Source organism: Aythya ferina, assembly GCF_964211825.1.
Source record: "Aythya ferina genome assembly, chromosome: 5".
NCBI lineage: Eukaryota > Metazoa > Chordata > Aves > Anseriformes > Anatidae > Aythya > Aythya ferina.
Genome location: NC_140301.1, coordinates 52,085,178 through 52,110,762, shown reverse-complemented (window position 1 = coordinate 52,110,762; position 25,585 = coordinate 52,085,178). Strand labels below are relative to the sequence as shown.

At 37.7% G+C, this 25,585-nt stretch overlaps 2 long non-coding RNA genes across 3 annotated transcripts in view; one reads left to right on the top strand and one right to left on the bottom strand.

The window, feature by feature from the left end:
* The first annotated feature begins 2,065 nt into the window (after positions 1–2,065).
* LOC311437125 lies at positions 2,066–25,269 on the top strand. 2 transcript variants are annotated; one of them, XR_014693310.1, is made up of 4 exons: positions 2,066–2,144; positions 23,590–23,668; positions 23,771–23,922; positions 24,439–24,563. It is a non-coding gene; the product is annotated as an uncharacterized lncRNA (long non-coding RNA). The 2 variants fall into 2 exon arrangements; XR_014693309.1 differs by lacking the exon at positions 23,590–23,668 and having other exon boundaries at positions 24,439–25,269.
* Positions 24,811–25,585, bottom strand: part of LOC311437126 — a 28,003-nt gene continuing 27,228 nt past the window's right edge. The window contains exon 3 of the long non-coding RNA XR_014693311.1: positions 24,811–24,864. This is a non-coding gene — a long non-coding RNA (uncharacterized lncRNA). The remainder of the gene's footprint in view (positions 24,865–25,585) is intronic.

The following is a 25,585-nucleotide window of genomic DNA, read 5'->3' as shown; positions in this document are numbered from 1 at the left end:
GAGTTATTTTTGTCAATAAACTGTACCCTATGAATTATCTGTAATTTGAACACTATGACTATTTGCTTTAAGTCATTCCTTGTGCATGACTGTTCACCTGTTTCACATGGTTTTAGTTCTGGTTCCTGATTGGGTAGGCTGGCTTCGAGGAATAGGTGCTTTAGACAGATTCCTCACTTAAGTTCTTAGTGTGGAGAGGACTGAATGTCTCAAGAAGAAAGATGGGGAAATACAGTTCTCAGAAGGAAAGAGGGAAGGAAAGAAAGGAGAGAAAGAAGGAGAGAAAAATTGTCCTCTCTTATCCTTAAAAGAATTTTTTCTTGAGATACATAGATCTGAAAAAAAAAAAGTTTCAGTTAATGAGTTACCGTGCTCAGTAGTACTTCATAATATTGATATTAAGGCATATTAAAATTACAATAGGTTTTTGAGGCCTCATCCAGGATGATACCCAATCAATAATACTGGTTATGCCAAGAACAATTAAGAGATTCATGCAGAGCCATTGTGCTCACGTAGTTGGGTCTCCCTGTATCACACAGACACAGAAAATCTCACAGAGAGTTAGAAACTAATGGAACTAAACAATGCCTTAAAAAATCCTACACGATTTTAAAAACTAGAGAGAATTTATCCTGAAATGGAAAAAAAGCAGAATTATAGAGTTAAATTATTTAACTGAGGTGACAGACTGGATCAATGGCCATACAACAGATAAGTCCCAGCCTCCCAGGTTCTTAACTTGGTGCCATGTCCACAAGCCGCTACCATTCCCATTCAAGTTCATAGAGAAGCTGGGGACCAGGTCTGACCCATTTAATATTCGATGCCTCTGGAAAGGAACTGCTGTTGCATTCTCCAAATCTAGAACATAATGACAATCCACACACTTTTATGTATCTGCCAAGCACATGGGTTGAGTCTGTTAGCCTTTATTTTATGTACCTTCATCATTCACCCACCACTCCTCACGGTCACCAATCAGGTGTACATGTGTGGGGCTCTTTGCAGTGAGTGAATTTGCCAGCATACCTGCAGGAGGAAATTTAACTTCTGATCTAGATTTTACATCTGGCTGGGCTTTATGTAAGCACCTGTGGTAGAGACTTCATCAAGGGTAAATTAATGACTTTTCTGTCAAATCTGGCCTTTTTTTTTAATTTTATTTTTTTAAATTTTTATTACAAGTTCTCTCTCTTTCCTTGAACCAAGACACACCCTAAGTGAATGAAAATTCAGATAATAATTAAATTTGTATGCACACATGCTCTCTCACACACAAGCATGCACACACACACACACACATATATACCTCACTCCAATAATATCCTAACTGTAGTTGCTCTGGGGCCAGCTTCACGTAGCGTGGGCACATATTTGCACCAGATTTTGAACTAAAAGCATGTCTAATTCTGTGAAGTCACAGGCATATTCATTTCCTGGTTTTAACACGCTCATATGGCATGTAAAGTTTTGAAAGGTTAGCCTGAAAAGATCATAAGCCATGTTGTTAGCATGTGTGAGATTTTGTAGCTTTTTGCAAAGTGCTGAGATCCTCAGATGGCAGGTGCTATATAAGTGCCATGTATCATTATTTATAATATTAGCATTCAATTATGTATTAATCACTTGCATGAATGAAAGGAGATTTTTCTGTATGGTTCTGACTTCCCTCCCCATGCTTTTGGATAATCTCTACTGGACATGATTATATTTGTTTGGACCAGGTCTATGATACTGAGTGTAAATACAGAACTCAGTTTTTAATCTATTTTTGATATTGTGTTTTGTTTAAAGCTGGATAGCCCATTGTCATTCAGATGCGGGACTGCTGATGAAAGTCAGCTATGAAATAAATTCAAAGCTGTGCAAGGGTGCGTACATCCTCTTAAGACACAGGTAGGGAAGAAGGGGTTAATCCTTAAGCTGGCTAGAAAAGGGACCACAGTTGTCTTTCCATCCTGTAGAAATAAGGCCAGCTGTGGGGAGTTAATTGCTTCCTATACACACCCCTCCATGCACAGCATAAAAGGGGTGTGTTGGGAGGGCTCTGGTTTGGCAAGGAGGATGAGATAGGAAGGAAGCTGAGTCTAGTATTTGAGATCAGGTCTGATCAAAGTCCTGCTCTCTGGTGCTTTCCTGATGTGAGTACTACTTAAGTTGGGTAGAAACAAGCCATTTTTACATGAGGGCTGCTGATGAGGAGGGAAATTTCTTGTTTGTGGCCTTTGAAATGGGGCATCCTTCCTGACTGACTTTCTTCTCAGAGTGATGATGTTCAATATGTTGAGATTCAGTCTTACCTCTTTTTGTTGGTGTGTCAATAGATACTGTTACTTCAGAGTATCTGTGTGTGGCCAGGACAGGAGGGATCCCAAATTAGGGGAATTAATTAGGTAGACAATGAGGGATGCAGAGGCTTGGGTTCTTCATGAGGCTATTTGATGATGTTAGGAAAGTGGTAGTAAAGAGTATTCAATTTCTGAAAGAAAAAAAGCCCTGTTCTGGTCTCAATAATATCAGATAGGGTGCAGGCCTATAGCTTTTATTCTGTTTTGATTTTTTTCCCTCCCACTTAATGCTATGGAATAGAAGTGGAGCTGAGAACCAGATGCTTTCTGTTTAGCCTCATCATAATTTAACATTACCCATGTTAGCTGGACAGTATCCTCTGAATTTTAGGTAAGGGAACTGTGTCTAGGAAAAAGAATAATTTGTGTCAGAGACCATTTGACATGCCTGACCTGTTTGGTGTGGGCACCAAGTGATGTGATGCTCTGTATGTAGGGGCTGACTGCATTTTGTCTGGTATGAGCTGAGTGTCTTCTGTGCTGCAGTGGAGGGTGTACCTTGCTAATCTACCTCCTCAAAGAACAGAGTTTCTTTTACCTCTTGGGCCCTGATGTGCCTGTTCAGGGGGTAGGATTTGGCCCTTCGTGAGCTGATTATCCGTTCCCTTGACATAACATAAAGCTCTAGGATTTACAGCTATATAAGAAAGTAATAATCTTGCTGGGATATGTGGGGAGTTACATACAGTATGTAAATCCCATCTTGAGATAGGAATATGTTCCTTTGAGAGTACAGCTGTAAGAGACCTGCATTATGAAACCTGAATCCATGTAAAATGGCCTGGTTTCATTACAAACTCAAATCTCACTTTACATCACTTGAAAGTTTTGCTATGGTTCATGAATGTTTCAGTGCAAACCTGGGCCAGGTTCAAATAATTTTTATTCCTCTATATCATGCAAACTTCATAGTATGATGAAACTTCAACACATCATGCAATTTCAACACAAAACCAGATGAAATGCAAGTCTTTTCACTGAGTTTTTTGGCATTTTTATTTTTGTGCATTTTTTTGGTCTCAAAGTGCAATTCAGCAGCAACAAACCTAGTGAAATTTTCAGGAAAGTTTCTATAAAAACACTGATCCAAAAAAGCCAAGTTCTGCACAGCTGCACTATAGAGTAATGGGCATGGCTTTAGTTGCTAAGCTTGATGCAGCCACACTCGCTGTCAGAATAGGACTGAAAGAATGCAACTCCTCTGGTTTCCATTTCTGCCTGAAGGGGAGCATAGCTCAGTGAACCCACAATGAGACTTGGGGGAAAGGAAAACTAAATTACATTTAAAGAAAGAAGCCTTCTGCCTTTTTTCTATGATTGAATGATGCTGATCTCTTCCACATAACATAGATAAGGTTACAATAAGCCTTTCATTACAAGTCTAATATTGAAAGCAACCCCCACCAAACTTTGCCAAGCCAAAAATCAAGCTGTCTGAAATTTCATAGGCAGCAGTTCAGACCAGACCAGAATATCCCCTCCTGGCGAAATTGCTTAGGTGTGTAAAGAGGAAAGGAGGAGCAAAAGGAAACAGGGAAATATTTCCTGTAAAAGAGTCAAACTTATGCTACTACACATGCCACGTTGTGCTGCTATGTCTATCTGAGGGTCTCGAATAGTATTCCAAATTCATTTTCTTTACAAGCAGGCAAATGCTGAGCCTAATAAAATGTGGTATGTATTAGGTTTGTTAAACAGGTCAGTCAGAGGAAACAATGTGAGCAGCAGGAGGATTTGCTCTCTGCCCTGGTATTTGATCAGGGCCAGTTCATAACACAGGTGACTCGTCAAAGCCTAGAATCAGTAGTGTGCTTTGATTCTGCAGAATAGGGGTGGTCCTGCATGCTGTTTGAAAAAACAAACAAAACCAAAAACTGTTGCAGAGCTGATTTACACACAAATTAAAGGAAGTTACTGCTTAGATTCAGTTTAGACTCTTTACCTTTTGCATTGGAAGCATATCTGCAAGACAAAAATACTTGCCACCACATCCACAGAAACTCCTTCAACAGGAAACAGCTAGTGATAGGAGCAAGAAGGTAATATCGCAGAGCAACACCAGCATTAGTGTCTTCAGTAAGAACAATGAAATTTCATTTTTCAGTTTGTCTTGAATGTGCACATGGCAAAGGTGCCAATGAGAAGTCACTGTTGTTACCTGATATCTTCACTCTGACCAGCACTGGCAAAGGAAGTAGAGCACGACAGTGGATTATGAAATGGCACGGGGCAAACTTAATTTTATTCCCACCCTCATGGAAGTAATTCTAGGAGATTCATAACCTCAGAAGTAGAAGAAAAAATTAAAACCATGCCAAGCCATTTTAAATTGGACTTATGATAAACTGAGATTTGATATTCTGGGATAATTACTAATGAGAACACTTTCCCTTTAATTATTTTGTGGTCACCATTTCAAAGGTGATTAAAGCTATTCTTCACTAGATGTGGTTATAGATTTAATGCAAACCTGGTCTTTCTTGTGGTTTTATCACAGCAATTAAATCTGGCTTTTGCACAGACTTTGTGTGGCATGAGGGATTTCACCAAGCAAAATGATTTTACCCTTCAGGCAATGTTAAATTTAGGAAAAATATAATTAATTATATCAGACAGGTATCTATTATACATCATGCACACATTCTTAGAGACCAGGGGGCCCACTTCTACTCAAAACAGAAACAGTCATTCCTCCCAGCTCCGGTCTTGAGCATGGTACCTAGAGTTGCCTGTGCAGACATGTCTTAATGTGATCATTTTTATTACCTGTAACAAGCAATCATTCTTTCTCTAAGAAGAAACAATAGAAAATTCTAAGTTTTAAATGCAAGTTCTCTGTTCCTCTACCATTTTCACTGCACTTCTCAGGGTTCTTCATTTTGACTGTATGCAGCAGTTATGTCTTGAAAATAATGCAATGTTAACCTATTTTATAGTTACAGGCTATGTAATATGTTTCTATTTAGCTTTTATCTGTTGATTGTAAGATTACCTGATTGCATTTTATTTCCAAACCCACCTTCCCCCCCCCCCCCCCCCCCCAGACTACTTGATGGATTTGTTGCTAATTTATCTAATACTGTACAATCCCTCAGCCCACAAGAAATCTTTTGATTTAATTAGGGTTTCAGGCCTCCTAAAGAAACTGTATTCAAAATGCAAGTAGGCGCTGAAGATGCCCATGTAGGTGATACAGCATGCTACTAGAATGTCTTTCATCAGTGGATCTCAAAGCATTTTAAAAAAGCATTTGCAAAGCATCAGGGAGAGAAGGGCATATCCAGTTTACAGATGTGTGAACTGATAAACCGTTTAAGTTATGATATGCTATGCTAAATATTCAGCTACTCTACATTTGATTATATTAAAAGGTTGGTGCTTGAAATACTTGGGTGAGATGGCTATTTTTATAGGTGGTGTTCCTCCCTAATTCTCAGGATAGGTTTCCTGTAAGGGAATAGAGCTGGATTTAAAACGCTGCATTTACATGCAAGCATAAAATGAAAATGAGGTGACAGGTGACTTTTCTTGTTTGCTTTCCTCTGATGCTTCACAGCAGTTTATTCATCTATCAGTTTGCAAAGGTGGTCCTAAGGAAAAACTGGTAGTAGAGAACTAGTTTTACAGTTGAATTTCTGAACTAGAATGCCATTTGGGAAAATAAGCTGTGAAATTTTACAGAGCTCTTAACAGATTTCATCTGTATCTTCTTTTACTGTTTGTTTTTAAATTCAAAAGCCTTAGTTCTTGAAAAAGTCTTGGAAGCATTACAGCATTCAGAACAGTGACATTGTAAAATATAGGGTACTAATCACAGAGTAGCTGTGCAACATACAGCTTTTTCTATCTGTCATATTTAATAACTAGACTATCATATCATTTGATTCTCATGTGCCAGAACTGGAGTCCTACCTCTCAACAGTTTGGAACCATGACAAAAATAATATCACTCAGCCAATCTCATGACTCAAGTGACCTTGGCCTTTGATCCAGTCAGATCCTATCAGATCTTCAGAGGGTCAAGGTACACCTGTTTTCAGTATTTTAGCATTTTAGCCTTAAGCATTAAAAGGCTACTGGGGACATGGGATTCTCAGAGGAAAAGGAACTATGTTGCTGTGTGTGTGTGCACATGTGCCAGGGGAGGGAAGTAAGTTAAATAGTGCTGCTTGTTATTTAAAATCAAGTTTAGTCCAAAGCAGAAGTTTTTTTTTTTTTTTTTTTTTTTGTTAGCATACACATTTGAAAGTGTTTTTAATGAAAAAATATTGTATTTAAAATGTTCTTACAGCATGCGTGGAAAAAGACAACTTGGCAGGACAGGTATTGTGTACATGAAATGCATTAGCATTTAGCAGTAGACAAACATGCTTTGCTGTGTGGGAAACAGCATGATCAAGTGCACATCTGCCATATTAAAGGATTAAAAGAAATGGGAAGAAAATACTTCTGAATGTAAAAATATTTTTTTTTTTTTTTAAAGAGGCGTCTCTTGAAGCAACCATATTATGAGATATAATACTCCCAAATCTCTTCTTGATTTAGCACTATAGAGACTATTAATGAGTGTTTAATTTCTCTTTCTGAAGCATGTAAGAAAGCCATATGCTAGAATGTAGGAGGTTTGCAGCATGTCCATTTAGTCAGGAATAATATACAGCCAGAAGCACTGAAAATGACTATTTTGTTCATAAAAATATGCCAAGCATTTTATTCCCAGCTATGAAGTATGGAATAAACTTTTGATGATCAATGCTGACTTCTATTGGAAAGTTCTGCTGTGTATACGCCAGGCTAATGTGTATGAATTGTAAACTATAGAATTATCAGGCAGTTCATTGTTTGCAAATGGGAAGCTTAGAAGGCTGTGAAGATAATTTCTCATGACAATTACTATGTACAGTAGGTGTAGAAATTGTTTGCCCATGACCCTCAGTAATTGTTAGTGAGGCATGCCTGCACATCTATGAGGGAGAAAACAAGTATTCTTCATTTACAGAAACAGGATATTTTACTTAAATATATGCATTGAAGAGTTCATAGTGTACTGGCCCAACCATATGAGAGGATGGAATCCCAAAGAACAGAGCAAATGATTTTGGATGCATGTTATAGCAAGCAGTGAGTGTGCCATTATAGGTAAGAATCAGTGCACTATCATAGATCATAGAATCATTAGGATTAGAACAGACCTCCAAGATCATCTGATCCAACCATCACCCTACCACCAATATCACCCACTAACTAAACCATGTCCCTAAGCACCACATCCAACTTTTCTTTAAACACCCCAGAGACGGTGACTCCACCGCCTCCCTGGGTAACCTGTTCCAATGCCTGACTATTTCTGAGAAGAAATGTCTCCTAATTTCTAACCTGAGCCTCCCCTGGCACAACTTCAGGACATTCCCTCTAGTCCTATCACTAGTTACCTGTGAAAAGAGGCTGACCCCCAACTCCTCACCGCTTCCTTTCATGTAGCTGTAGAGAGCAATAAGGTCTCCCCGAGCCTCTTCTGCAGAATAAACAACCCCAGTTCCCTTAGCTGCTCCTCATAGGACTTGTTCCAGGTCCTTTGCCACCTTTGTAGCCCCTCTCTGTACATGTTCCAGGGCCTCAATGCCCTTCTTGTGCTGAGGGGTCCAAAGCTGAACACAGTACTCAAGGTGTGGCCTCACCAGAGCTGAACACAAGGTGAGCAGAATACATGAGAGCAGAGTACAAGATGGAGCCTGAAGTATTGTGGGGAGCTTCTAATACCAACTAGTGTTGTGGGTTCCAAATCTTAATTTCACAGATGGTTTTCGATAACATGGAAAATGGCATAAAGGATTTCCACCAGTTGCACTGGAGCAACTTCCACCTGGGGCCCTTTTTTTAAAAGTCCCATCATATAGCAGCACTCACTAATTTCACATAACTCATGGGATGCTTCTGCTTGCAGAAGCACTTCTTGGGTGAGCCAGGGTTATGGTATTAAACCTTTAATATTGCTCTAACAAAGCAGGAATGAGAGAAAAGCAGCTCATTGTAAAGAGGAGGGGAGGATAAAGGGAAAAACTACTTGCTTCTGTTTTATTGCAGCTTTCCTTCCAGTGCAGTCACTTGTTTTTTCTTTAGTTTTACCACATATAAGGTGGAGGGAAGTGATCAAGTTCACCCTCCATATAAGTACTGAGGGTAATGCTGAACTTGACTGAACACTGCCTATGTCACTGAGCTGTTAAGGAGGTAAATATGTTTGCATTTGTGAAGTGCTGTAATATAAATAATCACTTACATTGAAAATGATACTTTAATTAGCAGAAACAGAATGAGCTTTATTCCCTGAGGAGTCTGCATAGGTTTCTATCCCCATTCCTTTACACACTGGTGAAATACAATGGTTTAAAAAGACTTGGATAGTTGGGTTATTTGGATTTGTAAGTAGATAAGGTGAAACAGAACAACAGAATGTAATGTGGTAGTGACTTTTATCCCAGTTTGCATGCTGTTCTTTTTACATCCGTTATAGACAATTAAAATGAGATGCATTCATATAAATTGAGTCTATAACATCACCCTTGCCTTCTTTGCTGTGCCACAAATGAGAATGAGTTAGGTGAACTGAAGTAGTATTAGTATTTCAGAAATAACAGTAGTTATTTCTGTTTTCCTGATCCATTTTAATTACAGAACATACAGTAGAAATAAAACACTTTTCTGCCAAAGACTGTTTGGCTCCTGACTAAGTATCATGGATTCTTTCTATTTCCTGTCCAGCCCCAAACACCATCTCTTCTCTTCCTACTGCTTTCATTTGCCCCCAGGCAGTTTCCCAGTCCTTTGCAGCTCTTAGAAAATTTCACCTTTTCCTTTAACCAAACAGTTTATACCTTAAGGGGCAGGGCAAATAAGTCACTAGATTCCCATGGTTGCTTCACTTGTCCTTCCCCAGTGATCTTGGATGTGCTGTAACTTTTCTGTGCATGGCACAAGAAGTGCAGTCAAGCAAAGCAACTCTCCTTTCTACAGTGCACTGTGAACAACGCCAGACCCAAGCAGCAGATTCCTTCCTCAGAAGACTTTCAGATTCTGTCCTGGCCAATTGCTAAGTGTCCAGGAACATAGTGTGAGGTAAAATGAATTTGGTGGGATAATAAAATGCTGTGTTCCTTCTAAGAGTGTGCACTGTCTGCACAAAAATCTTTTATTAATAATTTCATACATTATTTCAATCAGGGACCATTTAGATGTGCATTGTGCATTTTGACATGTAAGAACAAGTTCTCTGCAGGTGGGATAGAAAGAATGATGGTCTAAATTGGCTCTTGGACTTTGTAGGTGATCTGTATTGGTTGCAAAGTCATAAGTAAATCTTGTAAACAAACATTCTTAGCTTTAATCTTGAAAGTGCCATTTCCTAGACAGGACTGTCATATGGTTAACATTAAATTTGTGACCAAGACTGGGGACTTGCATTTCAAACATTTCCCTATTAAGGGTAGGATCATTAAGCTGTAGTTCTGCTAGTAATACATGCTTGGATTTCATTGCTGTAAGCAGCACAGAATACTATATAAACCTGAATAGGTGAGTGACTGTCTAGTAGTTAGAACACTGGAATAGAAACTGGAAAATTTGCTTTGGCCTGGTCCAAGATCACTACTGCCTTCCTGTATAGCTTTCATTCATGAATTTTTTTTACTACAGCTTCTCCATTGTAAAGTGGGTATTTAATCAATATAAATAACCCAATCTATATGTAGACTAGTTGCCCTGGAGTCCCAGTGCATCCTTTTCAGCAGGGTAAGTTAGCCTTAGGACTCTGTTGTTATTGTGCTTCTGGCACTACTCCTTTTTTACAAGTTCTGTAGGATAGATCTGATGCTTCTACAGCTGATGTGATGGCCTTGGTGCAAGTAGACTTGCCTGTCTTGCCAGCTCTCCTGACAGATTATAAACTTCATCTTCAGGCTACATGAATATTCAACAATCCCAAATTTCGTATTTTTCTGGTCAGATTCTCCCTTTCCTAAGTTATGGCTAGGTTTAGTTATAACCCCTGTGCATTCAAGAAGCTTAGAGACTAAAAGGCAAACACAACTTTAAAATGGTATTTGAAAGCTTTATTACTATTTTACCATCTCAGGATATCTGGAGGGAGGGGAGGACACATCAGTTTCTTTTGATACAACCTGCAGATTGCTTAAACCATTCAGGAGCCTGAGAATGGTTTACCTCAAAACTTTCTTTATCTCAGGTCAGGAAGTACAAAGTAGATTTCTACATATGTAGGATTTGGGTTTGAGAATGGGGCAATAGATCATCTTCAAGCATATACAGGACCAAAATGGATGAACTGTCCAGATTGGAGAAAACCTCATGACTCTCAGAAGACAAACATCTAAGTCAATGACAAAGAAAACACACATGTTTAACTCTCTCTTCACTCTGGAAATGATATCCACACTTAAGCACCCTATTCCTTAGACTACCTAGCAGACTGGTTCATATGTTACTGTCAAAGAACATTTAGTGGGTCACAATGATAAGCAGCACTCTTGTATTTGGTGTATCTAGCAGTTGTGCTGCTGCGCTATTCTCAGATCTGTACATAAACTTGCATATATCATGTATGATGCTGATACAGAAACTTATTAAGGCTAAGTCTGGCTGTCCATATGTATTTGAGACTTACTGAAGTAAAATGGGATCTTTGAGTTGAGATCAATAGTAGGATTGGGCTTTAAGAAAAGAGCTGAAAAGCCCTATTGATTTACTACATTAAGAATGGGAGGAAAAATGAAATAATAAAACAAAGAAAAACCCTATTCTGAATGATGCTTAGTATTCTAGGAAAGAAAAACAAAACAAAACCAACCAACCAACAAAAAGAAAAAAAAAAAAATAATTATATGTTCAGATGAAGTATTTTCTCTGATAGTCTAGGCATGTACCTAAGGCTTCTAAATTTATTTCCTAGCCTCACTAGCCAAGTGACCTTTCTGAAGTTATTTATATTGTCTTTATATTTGTATTCAATTACTCAGCATAAATCAGAATGAGAATTCAAGGCCCCCTTCTGCTTTACCTTTATCAGTATGCAACAAGCCTGATTCAAAGTCTGCTGAAGGCAGCAGATGGGGCCCCATTGACATTAGCTGACTTTGACTCAGAGCATCATATATACAACACCAAATTCTGATCCCCTGTATAATGCATCCCAGTTCAGCTAAGTTACAAGTATAACAGTTTGCTGTCATACTGAAGAAAAAATGTTTTGGAGGTCTCTTCACATCCTTACTTGTGTACATAAAAGGCTGCTCCTTCTATTGAACAAGAAAAATAAAAGTTCTGCTAGCAGCATACTTAATGGAGCCTGGTTCCTTACAGATGTATGTAGTATGTCAAAGTGCTGCCTAATTTACCCACTGCAAAATTCTTTGTGCCTCTTATAACACCTTTTGCAGCAGTATCTTTAGCTCCCTCTCATAAGATTCCTGTCACTTTGGCTTCCTACTGATCTTTTTTTTTTTGACCTGTTAGTTGACCAGGGGACAACAATATCTGGTGCAAAGCTACGTGAGGAATTCTCTCTATGGAGAACTAGTATCTAATCAGGTGCTGATTTTCAAAAACACTTATGAAACTGAATTAACATTTAGACTCCTATCTTGAACTAGGTTGTTACAAGTATGTCAGACTAGGTAGAAATTCATCACTGAAGGCTCAAAGTCACTGGGTGATGAAGGCAAAGAAACTCAGTAGACAGTCATTATGAAGAGGATAAATGTGTGGTTACATAAGACTGGTTTCTTCTAAATATTTTAATTCTCTGTGCCATTGGTGGGACAGGTAATTATTGACCTTTTCATAGAGGAATTAATACAGAAGATTTTTTTTTTTTTGTCCATTGTTTCCCATACCATGACAGGGATTAACAACTTTATGTTCTGCTATACATTCCTGCATAAGGAGAGGTGGCTTAGAACCTGCTATCTTTTTCCTTCAGTGAAAAGCCCTCATTAAGTTAGATATGGTATGCTGTCTTTTTGTTACTCTTTTGGCAGATATGGATAGAAGGATTTTTTTTTTTTCAATACTAGGATAACTTGTCCAAATCTGTAATTTAATATAATGTCTTCAGTGTCTGTCATTGGTTCTCCATGTAAAGCCCCCATATTTTAATATGGACAAAATGCACTATGGATTTTCACATGATTAATGGCTGCCATTGGGATTTAAGGAGACTGGTTCCAGTCATGAGTTCACAGCCAAATTTTATGATTCTGATTCTTGTAGGTCCAATGGATCCAATAGGGAACAACAGTTTCTCTTTCTCAACATTTCTCTTCTCAACATTTCTCTTTGTGATTCTCAAAGCTTTAATGCAATATATATTTTTGCCCTGCAGTATATGAAGTTTGATGAATACAGCGTAGAATGCTCAATTTGTTAAACTACGCTCTTGTACCGTTTAATATATTCCTAGTGTTTTTTTCTGATACACAACCTAAGGAGAAAATGTCATCAGCTATGCTAAAACCATTGAAATATCTGGGAAAGAAATTGTCCTCGAGTCTCAACAAATCATCTTTTTACAGCATTGCATGTTAAGAATTCATTTAAGAAACGATCCCCAAGAGGCCACATGTGAACACTGTGCCATCCTAATCTATCTTTTCCTGCCTATTAGGTTGATAATGGGGATTCCTTTGCACAGTCATTACACATTGTTGTCAGTCTTGAGCCAGTTTTATGACCTGTATCCAAAATGTACCCTCATTCTTATTAAATGCTTAAAATGATCCATTAATCTCTTGCATTGTTTCTCCATTTTTTTTTCTACCTTCTTATAGAACTTTAAAATAATGGTATTTTTTAGATGGCAGGGAACCAACATAACTAGAACTATAATACATTCATAGTTCACCAGTCAGAGCTTTTACTTATTTTTTTCTGACACACTGGAGGGAAGGGATGTCATCCAGAGGGACATGAACGGGACTGAGAGGTTGGCCTGTGCAAACCTCATGAGATTCAACAAGGCCAAATGCAAGGCCATGCATCTGGGCCAGGGCAATCCCAAGCACAAATACAGGCTTTGGGGAGAATGGATTAAAAACAGCCTTGAGGAGAAGGACCACCTCGGGGTGTTGGTTGATGAGAAGCTCGACATGAGCCAGCAATGTGTGCTTGCAGCCCAGAAAGCCATCCATATTCTTCACTGCATCAAATGCAGCATGGCCAGCAGGGTGAAGGAGGTGATTGTCTACCCCTCTGCTTGCTCTTGTGAGACCCCACCTAGAGTACTGCATTCAGGTATGGGCCCCCAGTGCAAGAAGGACATGGGCATATTAAAATGAGCCCAGACAAGTGCCACAAGGATGATCAAAGGGCTGCAGCATCTGTCTTATGAAGACAGGCTGAGGGAGTTGGGGTTTATGGAGAAGAGAAGGCTCCGGTGAAACCTTATAGTGGCCTTTCAGTACCTAACAGGGGCTACAGAAGAGCTGGGGAGGGACTCTTTGTTAGGGAGTGGAGTGATAGGATAAGGAATAATGGCTTTAAACAAAACAAACACCAACCAACAAAAATGGTAGGTTTAGACTAGATATTAGAAAGAAATTTTTTACTGTGAGGGTGGTGAGGCATTGGAATAAGTTGCCCAGAGAAACTGTGGATGCCCTGGAAGTATTTAAGGCCAAGCAGGACGGGGCTTTGAGCAACCTGGTCTGGTGGGAGGTGTCTCTGCCCATGGCAGCAGGTTTAGAATTAGATGACCTAATGATGACCTTAGGTTCTTTCCAACCCAAACTATTCTATGATTCTATTGTGAGTACCAGTTTTCAACAAGCAAATCTAGTGAAGTTTAACATCCAAATGATTGTGCTGAATCCCAGCGGTAGTACTCATAGATGGTAATAAACCTGGGTCCTATTGGCAGCATATGCACTCAGGCAGTTTGGTTATTGTTGTTATCTGTTAGGATATGCTGTCGGTGTCCACAGAAATAGTTTGCATCTTTTCTTGAATGTGGAGAAAATATGGATGCCTTTAAGAGTTGCAAGAGATTTCTTTCATTTTAAGTTTATAGTCTAGTTTGGCCACTGAAGGTTTTAAGACAATTTTCCTCCTCTTCTTTTAAAGCTCTTCTCATCAGAAAATGAAAGTCAGTTGGTCATGATTTAAAAGCAAGCAAACCCAAACTTATAATGCACAGTACATTGAAGGTAGTAATAATATAAAAATCATAGAAAATATACTAAGGGCCCAATGACTGTACGTTGTATGTTAGGAGAAATCTTCCTTTTAGTGAGCATATTAATAAACAGACTATTTTATTCAAGGCAGCACAATCACTATAAAAATACAGAAGGAAAAAAGTTCCAATAAAATCATTTCTAATACAAGTTCATATTCCCTGTCCTGGAACTGTAGTAACCCGGGTAAAGGAAGGTAGACTCAACCCTGGTCTTTTCCTGACTGATTGCTAGCCATAACCTGCTGGTATTGGAATTAGAAACTGTCTGCACACTCTGCTCTCTATTTGGCTGACAAAGTACTAACAGAGCAAATTGTAGGTTATTTTACTTTTCAACACAGGCTATCACCCCCCTAAGTTTGCTGATATGGTAGCACTGGTCTGCACCATCTATATTATTTTTTCTTTTTTTTTTTTTTCTTTTTTTCTTCCCCCAAATGTATAGAGTGATGGCTAGACTCTTTGCAACACTTGCATCAGCTGTGTACTGATAGTTCTGCACTTACCTGCATTGTGTGATCATTAGTTTGATCACTACCTAATGTCTGATCATTCTTCCTGTAGAGCTTGCTGTTTTATTAAACTGCTTCTCTAGTATCGTAAGTCTCTGAAGCTGGGTTATCTTCTCTTGAGGAAAGGAAAAAAGATCAGGGATATATCTACTGTAGCAGAAAGTGTACTCTCCTTGGTAAACTTATGTCCATGTACACATACCAAATTAATAATAATAATTGTAATCATATTGGTAAGCATAATTAATCCTAATTGGTAATCGTAGTTAATCCTAATATTAAGGGGTCAGACAAGAAGTGTGGATAGTTGGCCTACTCTCTCTGTTTCTGCTTTCCACCAATGTTTGGAAATATACCAAATTTCCTGAAAGACAAAACAAAGCAACAAACAAACAAAAAGAAAAAAACCCACAACTAAAAACATATGATCTAGTACATGCTTCCAGGCACCAGCTGTCTCCTAATAGCATCACCTGAGGACTGATGCCACGTGACCTTGTTACTCATCTACAGCCTATTTATGTATCTCCATTTGAGGTATTTTTAATATGTCCATCACCAGGGTTTCTCATAAGCCTTAGTATCTACCTTTAACTGTTTAGCAAGCCTAACTTTTAACTTTCCTGTGTTTTGATCAAATCTTCCTTGCTTTAAGGCCTCCGTTAAAGGCAGTGGAAGCATTCCTGTACATTTTAAAGGATACCAGATCATTCTGCAGTAACTTTACTGTCAGTTTTAGTTGTTAGATCATATTTAAGAGCTATAAAGAGTAAAATTGTCTAATGTGATGTCATAGCAGTGGATGATATCCAAACATTTTTTGAAAGCAAGTTCTTTATTATGGACAAAGCGCTGCTTATTTTATTTTTTCTTTACTTGGCTTATCACTGATGGCCAAGATGATTTGCAATCAATATTACCAATTCTCTTCATTTAGTATTTGCTAGCATTACTGTTCACCTTTAAGTCTTTAACAGAATTTTTTGAATATTCTGCATGTGTGGGATTACTGATGGCATGGTTTCCATACACAGATTGGAAGTATTATATTAGTACAGAACCTAGCCTGTTTAAGAACCTAGCATGGCTAGGACTTTAGGTGCTATTGCATTAATAATAATGTACAAAAAAGACCTAATTTAAAATTACAATTTAATAAAATGAAATCCATTAATTTACCTTTTAGTTTACAAATACAAAAGGTCCACTTTTGCCTCGACAACTTTAAGAAATTGGATCTTGTTAGATTTGAAGAGCAGATGGGAAGAGCTGGCATTCAGCATACTTATAATGTTTATTTATTTATTTACAAACAATGCTAGATATGTGTACCATGGCATTCCTGAGAAAACTGATGTGCCACTCACTGTCAGAGGCCCCATTCTTGTGGCTTCCTGAGAGAGATGCATTGAGAAATTTTGCACTTCACTGGACTACTCTAATCTCTGTGATAAGTTAGTGGTGGCATTACTATGCCCCAAAGTTCCAAATTTATAAGACTGTCTTATAGTCAACAAGATCCTTTGTTTTAGATTGGTTTTAGACTTGATTTTAGACTTAGACTGCACTTAGACCTTATCTTCAGAGTTTTCTCAGAAACAATGAAGGCTAGAATTGCTATTAAACAAACAAAGCCCATTTAAATAGAGATTAGTGAGATTTGTAAATTGGAATCCTCTTGAATTTTTCATCTACATCTGAAAAGAAAGCACTGATATCATAATAATTTGAATAATATCAGGGCAGCCAGTAGTGATGAGTTCAGTATTAATAATGGACTGTGAAAAATCACTTTACCTCAGTAGATCCATAGTCACATCTTTCATGATCCTGAAAAAGCTCTTACAAATAGCTAAATAGCTGCCCAATAGCTGCCCAATAGCTAGCCCAATAGCTGCCCTTGATTAAAAAAAAAATTAATAATAATAATAAAAAAAATAATACCGGAGCCAAGCAACTTTATCTTTAATACTTGTTTCTCTGTGGTGTTTTTGGTAATGGTACAAGTGCAAAGTAACCTGGTAAGGTAACTGTGTTGCTGACAGGAAGCAGAACTGGTGCTGCTTTCTGATGTGCATGCTCTACACAGTCATGTTCCATAGTTCCTGGTCTTCCAGTCCTTGCTGCCACCATAATACGTTTCCTGCAGCTGCAGTGGCAGAGGCGAGCCCTGGATCCTGGGACGTACTTTAATGGAGTTCATAAAGTCACAGCACAATGCCAAAAAGTAGTGATGCCTACTGCCAGTGATGCTTGGCTGGTACTGTGGATCTATCTGCCTGAGTGATTAGATGATATGTACCAGATGCAAAATAGCCTTTTTTCTTTTTTTTTTTTTTTTTTTTTTTTTTTTTTTTTTTTCTGAGCAGAACACTCATGATGGATTTTCTTTCTTTTCTTCCCTTCTGTATTTCACAAGCTAGTATGCTCATGTATGACAGACTATTACATTTGATGAAAATGATTACTCTTTCATCAACTAGTCCTGCTTTTACAGTCCTGCTGATGAACCCATAGAGATGTAGACTGTGTTAATTTGCACAGTTAGCTCTGGGAGTGTACTTAATGGGACTGTCCATAACTATGGTTTGTATGTTCCTTCTGCACAGCTGCACTCCATCTTTTCATCTCTGCCTGCTTTCTATGTTTCCAGTGGATTGGTTGGAAATAACAGGTATAGTTACACCTTAGTTTACAGTTAAATCTCAAGTCACTAAAATAAATATTTCCTGTCTAATGAGCTACTGCCCTGAGAAGCCCTGAAATATTTAGCCAAGATGTCTAGACCAAAGTCTATTCTAGCCCATCAGTCCGTTATTGTCTGCCAAAGGTTTAGTTTCATCTTATAAAATAAATTTTAATCCTATTTTCTATCTGCCATCTTTCATGTTTAGGATACAACAAGAACAAATAATGTACTATTCCAGATGACTGGAATATCAAGACTTTCTGTACTGTCATGGCTTTAGTTTTCTTAGAAATATATTCTAATTTGAATACAAAAGAGTTGTAGAGAATTAATTTACCCAGTTTGATTTTTGGTCTGATGCTTGGTCCATGTATGATAGCTATATATTAAAAATTTAATATTGCACTAAATGATATTCTCTGGTAATGAACTGAGTGCTTATACAGATTGATAAATATTGTTATATCTTTCTATGCCTGGAAAACTCAAGAGGTTCATGAAATAAGAAAATTCCATAACTATATTTAAAAATATATATATTTATGTTTTTACTGAATACTTGCTAGCTTGCACCACCACCAATTCAGATGTTAGGGTGAGTAAACTGGGTTACCATTTTTGCTATCAATATCTAGCAGGTTTCTAAATACTTCTCTACAATGATATTCCCCAATATGGCTACTCCATATGTTCCTTAGGTGCTGACGTAGGAGATTAGATATTTACTATACTATTACAAAAGCTTCAAGCAATGAACATTCATTGATGTGTTTGTTTAGAATGCTTTCAATCTTGATCTTTATCAGTATGTAAGTTAACCAAAAATCATGGGCGATTCTTCCTTTCTTGGAAGAAGGTATTGTTCCCCTGACTCTATTATTTGCTTTTCACTTCCATTTTAGTTACACACTGCAGGAGAAACAAAACAGAATGCAAAGTTGAATCAACATAAGCAAGCATTAAAAAGAAAAAAAGAAAAAAATAAAAGTAAAAAGCAGTGATCGTTATCTTTTGCTGTTAGACTGGAATCTCTCTCCTTTCCTAAATTTTGATAGAATATTTTACAGATGTATTAATGAAGAGTTAAGAAATAAAAAGTTATATAGTAACATAAATCAATCTGATTTTCCTATATATAGAGAGATAATAAATAATAGTTTTTCTGAATCTTCTGAGTAGGTCTTTCCCTGATATTTGCAGAAAGAAATATAATTTTTTCAAAACCCCTTAATTTCAGATGTAAAGTAGCTTGGCTGCATTCATAAACAGAGTCATGAATTTTTTTCCATCTGAACTTATGTTCTTTGATTTTCACTGAATGACTGACCATTTCAGCACGCTCTCCTGATCGTATATAATTCAGTCCTTGACCATGACAAACCAATCATTCACAACTGACCCTTGAAATTAATTAATGCCAATCACTGCTATCAGTCAAGAGACATTCTGAAGGATTTCAAAAGAAGAGATTGATGTTACATAGTACTAAAGGTAGATGTAGAAAATGCAGTCAGTCAGTGAATTTCAGAACTTAAATTACATTTATAGATTGCTAACATCCTTTCTAGTACATGTAGTTACAAGATGGTAGTCATCAATGTATACTGAAGCTGGAACAAGTGCTCAGTGTGAAAATGCTAATTTTCAGATACTTATATCTTGAAAACCATAGGTGGTCTTGGCATGGAAAATAACATGCTACCTCCAAATTTGAATCTCTAAAGCATAGCAGGAGGCAGATCTAACCAACACTGTGACCATATGTGTTTGGGATTTCATACACAATAATTAATTTCAATTCTGTAAAAATGAATAATTTAATATAACATCCCACGTCAAGAGATGCAAACACAAACTGGTACTTTTTTTTTAAAAAAAAAAAAACATTGAATGAACTTTTTTTCTAATCAAAAGCAACTTAAAGTGTTATGAATAAATATAAAATGAAAATAAAACTATTTTACTGCATTTATTTCTCAACATAAGCATCCTATGAATTGTCTCTTGGCAATTGAAAGATGTTTAATTGAATAAAGGACTTAGAAGAAATATGTAATGTGAAAATTGATGCTATCTGTATATGTGCCTAACATCTATGTTCTGATCTAAACGTGCTTCTAGTTACGAACATGTTCCCTCTTTCCTATTTGATTTGCTTCTGTAGATGAACCGTCATCAAAATACTCAACGTTTTTACTTAAACTCAACAAAATTGACACACCTGCAGGCTAAGTCTCTTCACTGAACCAGTGATAACCAATAGGATTTAATGTCATTCTTTGACACAGGTCATCTCAATAAAAGTCTTTATGGAAATTAAAATTCTGGTGTCGGATAATCAACAACATCAGTGCTATTATGTTATCTAGAGGGCTACTTTCCTAATGAAATGAGAGGTAAAGCATTTTAGTGTCACTCTGTGTGTCTGCTGAGAACATATTTGCACCAAACTGTCCAACACGTGGTACTTGTATAAAAACATGTTGTGCCAAATCTTCTTGCAAGTGATACTTGAAGTTTCTATAAAAAACCCACCCTGCTAGTTGATGCATTTGTCTCCTGTTTACCACATTCAGCTGCCACTCCTAGCTCTGTCCAAGTGCAAAACAGCCTTTTTTTTTTTTTTTTTTTTTTTTTTTTCCAAATAAAAAAATAAGTCAAGGGAGAAACAAGAACTGAATCTTTAGTTTAGAATTGCTCTGCTAGCAGAAGATTGACTACAAATCAAAACCACGTGCTTGCCTGGAAGTTTTTAGCCACCAAAAACTGTCGATCAACAATGAAGGGGGGGGTGTCAGAAATTGTTAGGCTCCTGGGCACATTTCAAAATCCCACTAGATGCCAGTCTGACTACGTATCTCAGAAAAAATGTGGTCCTTATGAATGGTCTCTAATCTCTAATACCTGTGAGATCTTGATCCAAATGATGAAATTGGGCCTAGATCCAGGTCCTGCGGAACAGCTAAAACTCCCTATAGCTGCTGATGACAGAGAAATTCTTATCGCAGAATGGTGGAGACTTCTGGGAGATACGTGTGCTATTTTCAGTGTCTTGTATAGGGTGTGTCACGGAATTGATGGCTGACATTGAAGAAAAGGATATTCTTTCAACCTTCTCTGCTTTCAGTACCAGGTTTGTATTACTTTACAAAAGAGCACCTATCAGCAAGCAAAGGATAGCATTCATTGCTTTACAAGTAGAAAAATATTTGATTGCTTGACTGGATGTTTGTCAGTAAGAGAATAGTTGATTTTTATCTTGCAGAGCAGCATAACTGGAAAGGCAATCAGGGATCAGACATCCAGATCCCAGAGCCAAAGACAGGGGCTAGCTGTGCTGTGACACTCCTGATATCTTGATAAATGACGCTCTTTTGCAGTGGGTGTGAAGAATGTCAACTGTAAGGATGTTGTTACTGATGATATTATTCCCATTATGTAGATTTTGCTTTTCTTTAGAAACTTGTTTCTCATGCTCTGTTACTTTGTGGTATCATCACTGACATCTGTTGTTTTTAGACTTCAACATAGTCATCTTGCCAGATCTACAGTCCACCAGGAACACTAATTATTTTATTTTATTTTATATTTTTATTTTATTTTTACATATATAAATAATTTTTTCCTCTAAAAATATTGTTTCAGCAAAGAGCAGTGTAGTGATTTTGACTTTTTTTTTTTTTTTTTTTTTTTTTAATAAGGTGGTTTGTTAGCTTGCAAGTGAACATTATTTAAAAAGGAAGTATCTTGAAGTGTTATAACGCCAACTTCAGTTTCTGGATTGAAGAACCCATTAAAGATTTTTCCCCAAATATTTCTGTTCATCTCACAGCATATACTTACATACCAGAAGACAATGTAATGTGTTCTCTGCTACTTTTATGTGAACTTAGGTATGAGACATTCTAGTTTATTTTACAGCTGCCCAGCCACAGCTGTATATTCCTTGGTGTCAGGATATCTTTTTTCCACACAGAGTTCCCTAACGTCCTGGCTACACGGCTAGGAGAATCTGAAGGGGTTTGCACATCCCTTCATTGCAGTAAACTTTTCACTGCATGTGACTTCAGTAAAGACATAGTCTTAGCTCACAGTTGGCTAATGCTACCTGTGTGTGTTGAAACAAATCTTAAGACAGCAAAGTGAGAAGGATAAATGATGGGTTTATGCCTTTCAGTACAGCATATATCAACAGACGGTCGGTTGTCCTGCAAGTACTGCTTTTTTCTGCTCTGACTGTTGTTAATGAAGCTGCAGCTTGCTTCTGTCTATCCCTGGTTTCCGGTGTCTGGATTGGTTTGAGGTTGAGAGTGGTTTCCTGTTTCTGTGCAGCTCTGGGTAGTCTAATTGAAAAGACATGTCAGCAAATATGTGTCCAGTGTGGCTAGGGAAAGAGCCAAGGTCCGGTTTTCTTCAGCTAAGTGCTGTGAATATAGAAATCTTTGTAGAAATAGAAGAAAAATCAATAGGCTGATGTTTGATGTGAACAGCAAAGCTTGTTTCCTTCTAGCAAGCCTGGGCAAGTGCATGGAGGGGAGTATGGGCCTTCTGCAAGAAGGACAAGATGCAGACAAGAACAAGAGGAAGTAGTGACAGGAAAATCAGTTCAGTAGTTGTCCTCTTGTCTTCTTCCAACTTGGCTCTGCATGTATGAATAAACAGAGCTGAATAAGTAAAATACTAAACCTATATATCAAGCCCTTAAGATTGAATCCATCAGGAACAGCTTCAAGTTTAAGTTCTAAGCAAAGAAGGGTTATTATGAAAAGAATAACCAAGTATTGCTCTGTGTTATGAAATGTTTTTGTTTATTTGTTTGTTTGTTTGTTTGTTTTGGGGGGGGGGGGACTAGTTAAGGAAACCATGACCATTTTGTGAAGAATATAACCATTCATGCGATATGATTGAATTTCCAGTGCCATTACTTTGCAGCTAAAAGTCTTTTGGATGCAGTATCATTCTTTTGATATATTGTAGCAATTGTGATAAACATTAGGAATCCATTGTTTCAAGCAAAATGAATATGGAAAAACAAATTATAGAATTGGTCCAAAAGGCCTCACACTCTAAGGTGCAGATCTTGCATGGTATTAGACGGAAATGTAAGACTACTCATGCTTTCTCATACACACAGTACACACTTCCAAGGAACTTAATATCAACATGCAAAACTAGAGCCATGTCTAAATCTTGGTGGATTATACACCTCTTGTATAAGAAGACAAGAAAAATAATGGCAGCATTACTGAAGACTTACTCTTCCATTTTTAGTGATGGATAAGCAAAGCACACTCTCTCCTTACTGCATCCGTTCAGTTCAAATTCCTGTTGCCCACGCTGTTGTGTGTGGTAGTAGGTACTGTGAAAGTACCCTCTTCTCTGGAGACAAAAGTGTGAACCAGTGTATCGGTGCTCTAGTGAGGGGCTGAGATGTGTCTGGAGCTACCATAATGTGGTCTGTCCTCAGCCTTGGAGTAGGTGTCATTACTGTTCACCTGCACTGGGAAGTTCCCCTTTTGCCTTTAACTGGAGTTCTTCTGAGGTTTTCTGCTTCCCCAGTCAATTTGTCTGAATCCCTTTAATCATAGCTTGCTGGCACAGTGATTTCAGCATGCAGTTGAAATGAGAGTAATGTATTGGTCTTTTATAGATGCCTGTCTGATGGGTAGTCTATGTGTAAAGAGATGGGAGAGAACTTCTAGGAGTTCTTCTGAAGGTTATATGGCGGTTTATGGCCTGTAGTCATCTTCAAGGTCCAAACCACTTTTGACAATAGATTTCTCTCACTAGTATGTTATGAAGGGATTATAGGGTTACTGTTGTCCTGATTTCAGTGAGGTGAATTTGGATCTCCACATCAAAACTACAGGTAAACTGGAGGAAGTATGCAAAGTCAAACCCAGGTTGCCTTTGTCCCAGTCTTAGGCATACGAACAGTTGTCCTTTGTTCTTCGTTTCTTTTCCTAAATAGCAAAAATAGAGACGGGTTCAAGAGAGACTGGACAAGTTTATGGAAGAGACATCCTTTGAAGATTGCTAAATATGTAGAAACCACATCCAGCTCTGAAAGTCCCCATGTTGACAACAGTTGGTGTCTGGGAAAGTATTAGCTGGAACTATCATGTAAGTTTGTTTGCCCTGCTGTTTGTCTTCCTTAGCCATCTGGTAATGGCTAGATTTTTTTTTTTTATTTTTTTTTTTTCCCAAGTTGAAATCATGGGGTGATTCAGATACCCTTTCCTCTTTGTACAGTCACATTCCTTCCCTTGCTATGAAGCAAATGTTTTTGGCACTATTCTAGGACTATTCTAGGTTATCCCCCCCCCCCTTTTTTTTTTTTTTTTTTTTTTTTTTTTTTAAACACCAGAAGACAGCATCATAGGCTGCACAGGAGCTTATTCTTCAAAAATGCTGTTTTGGGGGCAGTGGAGATTGTTCCAGTCTTCCTCTAATTCTGCTACAGGTTCACAGGTTTAAGAATCACCAGTTCTAGAGTGGGACCAACCTTTACTATGGGTCTTGACCTTGAGCTTGACTAGAGAAAATCTGTTTTCTTAGTTCAGTGCTATCAGGCATTTTTATTTTCTTCTCCCCTGGTGGAGTCTATAATTTCTATTCTCTGTGTGATTTCTTAACCAGGTTCTGTTATGTGTCATTCTTCCTCCTTTTGGAATAATTCAGAGCTGAGAACGAGGAAGGGGGAACCTAATGATTTCAAGAAGACTTGCGCCCACTGGAATGATAAAAAGGCAGCATTATCTGATAGGTCTTTGGTCCTACCAAAGGACCAAAGCGTGATTATCCCTGACTCAACCAGTTTATTATTATAAAATGGATTTCCATTGTGCTTTCCACTCTTTCTGTTTGATGTACTCTGTCATGGCAGTGTGCATGTTACAGACTGTGAGAAACAATAGCATTATTTATGTAAACATAAAAGGGGGCAAAATATTTGTAGTTCTGTTCAGGTCTGTACTGTCCTATGCCAAGATTGAAAAAGACAAATCCTACCTTGCTGAATCCAAATGGATTACCACTTGTGAAATACAGTAACTGTAAATGCTGCTGTTAGAAAAAAAAAGAAATATATTAGTGTTGTAGACCTTTCCATGTCACTGTTGCAGATTTTATTGTTTGATATATTAAAAACAAAAACAAACAAACAAGGAAAACAAACAAAAAAGCACACACTGTTTCCTCTCCCTCCAGGGCCATATCCTTTTGTTCCTCACTGTGCATCTCTCTCAAGAGCAACAAGATGTTCAACCAGCTGGACCTGTGCATTACATTCTCAAAGAACTTCTTACATGCACATCTCTTTCAAAAAGTTCACAAATAAATAACTAAATAATTTCAGGGTTTGAGTCACTGCACAGATGCAGAAGCGTTTAAACTGGCTAAACATTCTTCTGCTTTGGTATATAAGGATTTAACCGCATGGGAGGTGGATCATGCCTATCTTTGCAGAGATATGGGGTGTGGGGGAATGACAAAGTGTTGGTGATACAGAGGGGAAGCAGTGTTTGCGAAATTAAGATTGTTCTTAGGAAACCATTTAGCCAGCCTGCATCTGATTAACTGATTGAACCCTGGACACTGAGAGATTTTTAAATATATATATTTTTGTTTATAATAATTTATAATATTTTGTCTTTATTTCTGGTCATATTGTCCTAGGGATTATACCTGATCTTGACTGGATCTGTGTTTTTCTGCATCATTTCACTTGCTTATGCTACCAAGTCAATGTTTTGGCTGATTTGATCCCTGTTAAGAAGAGGGGGCA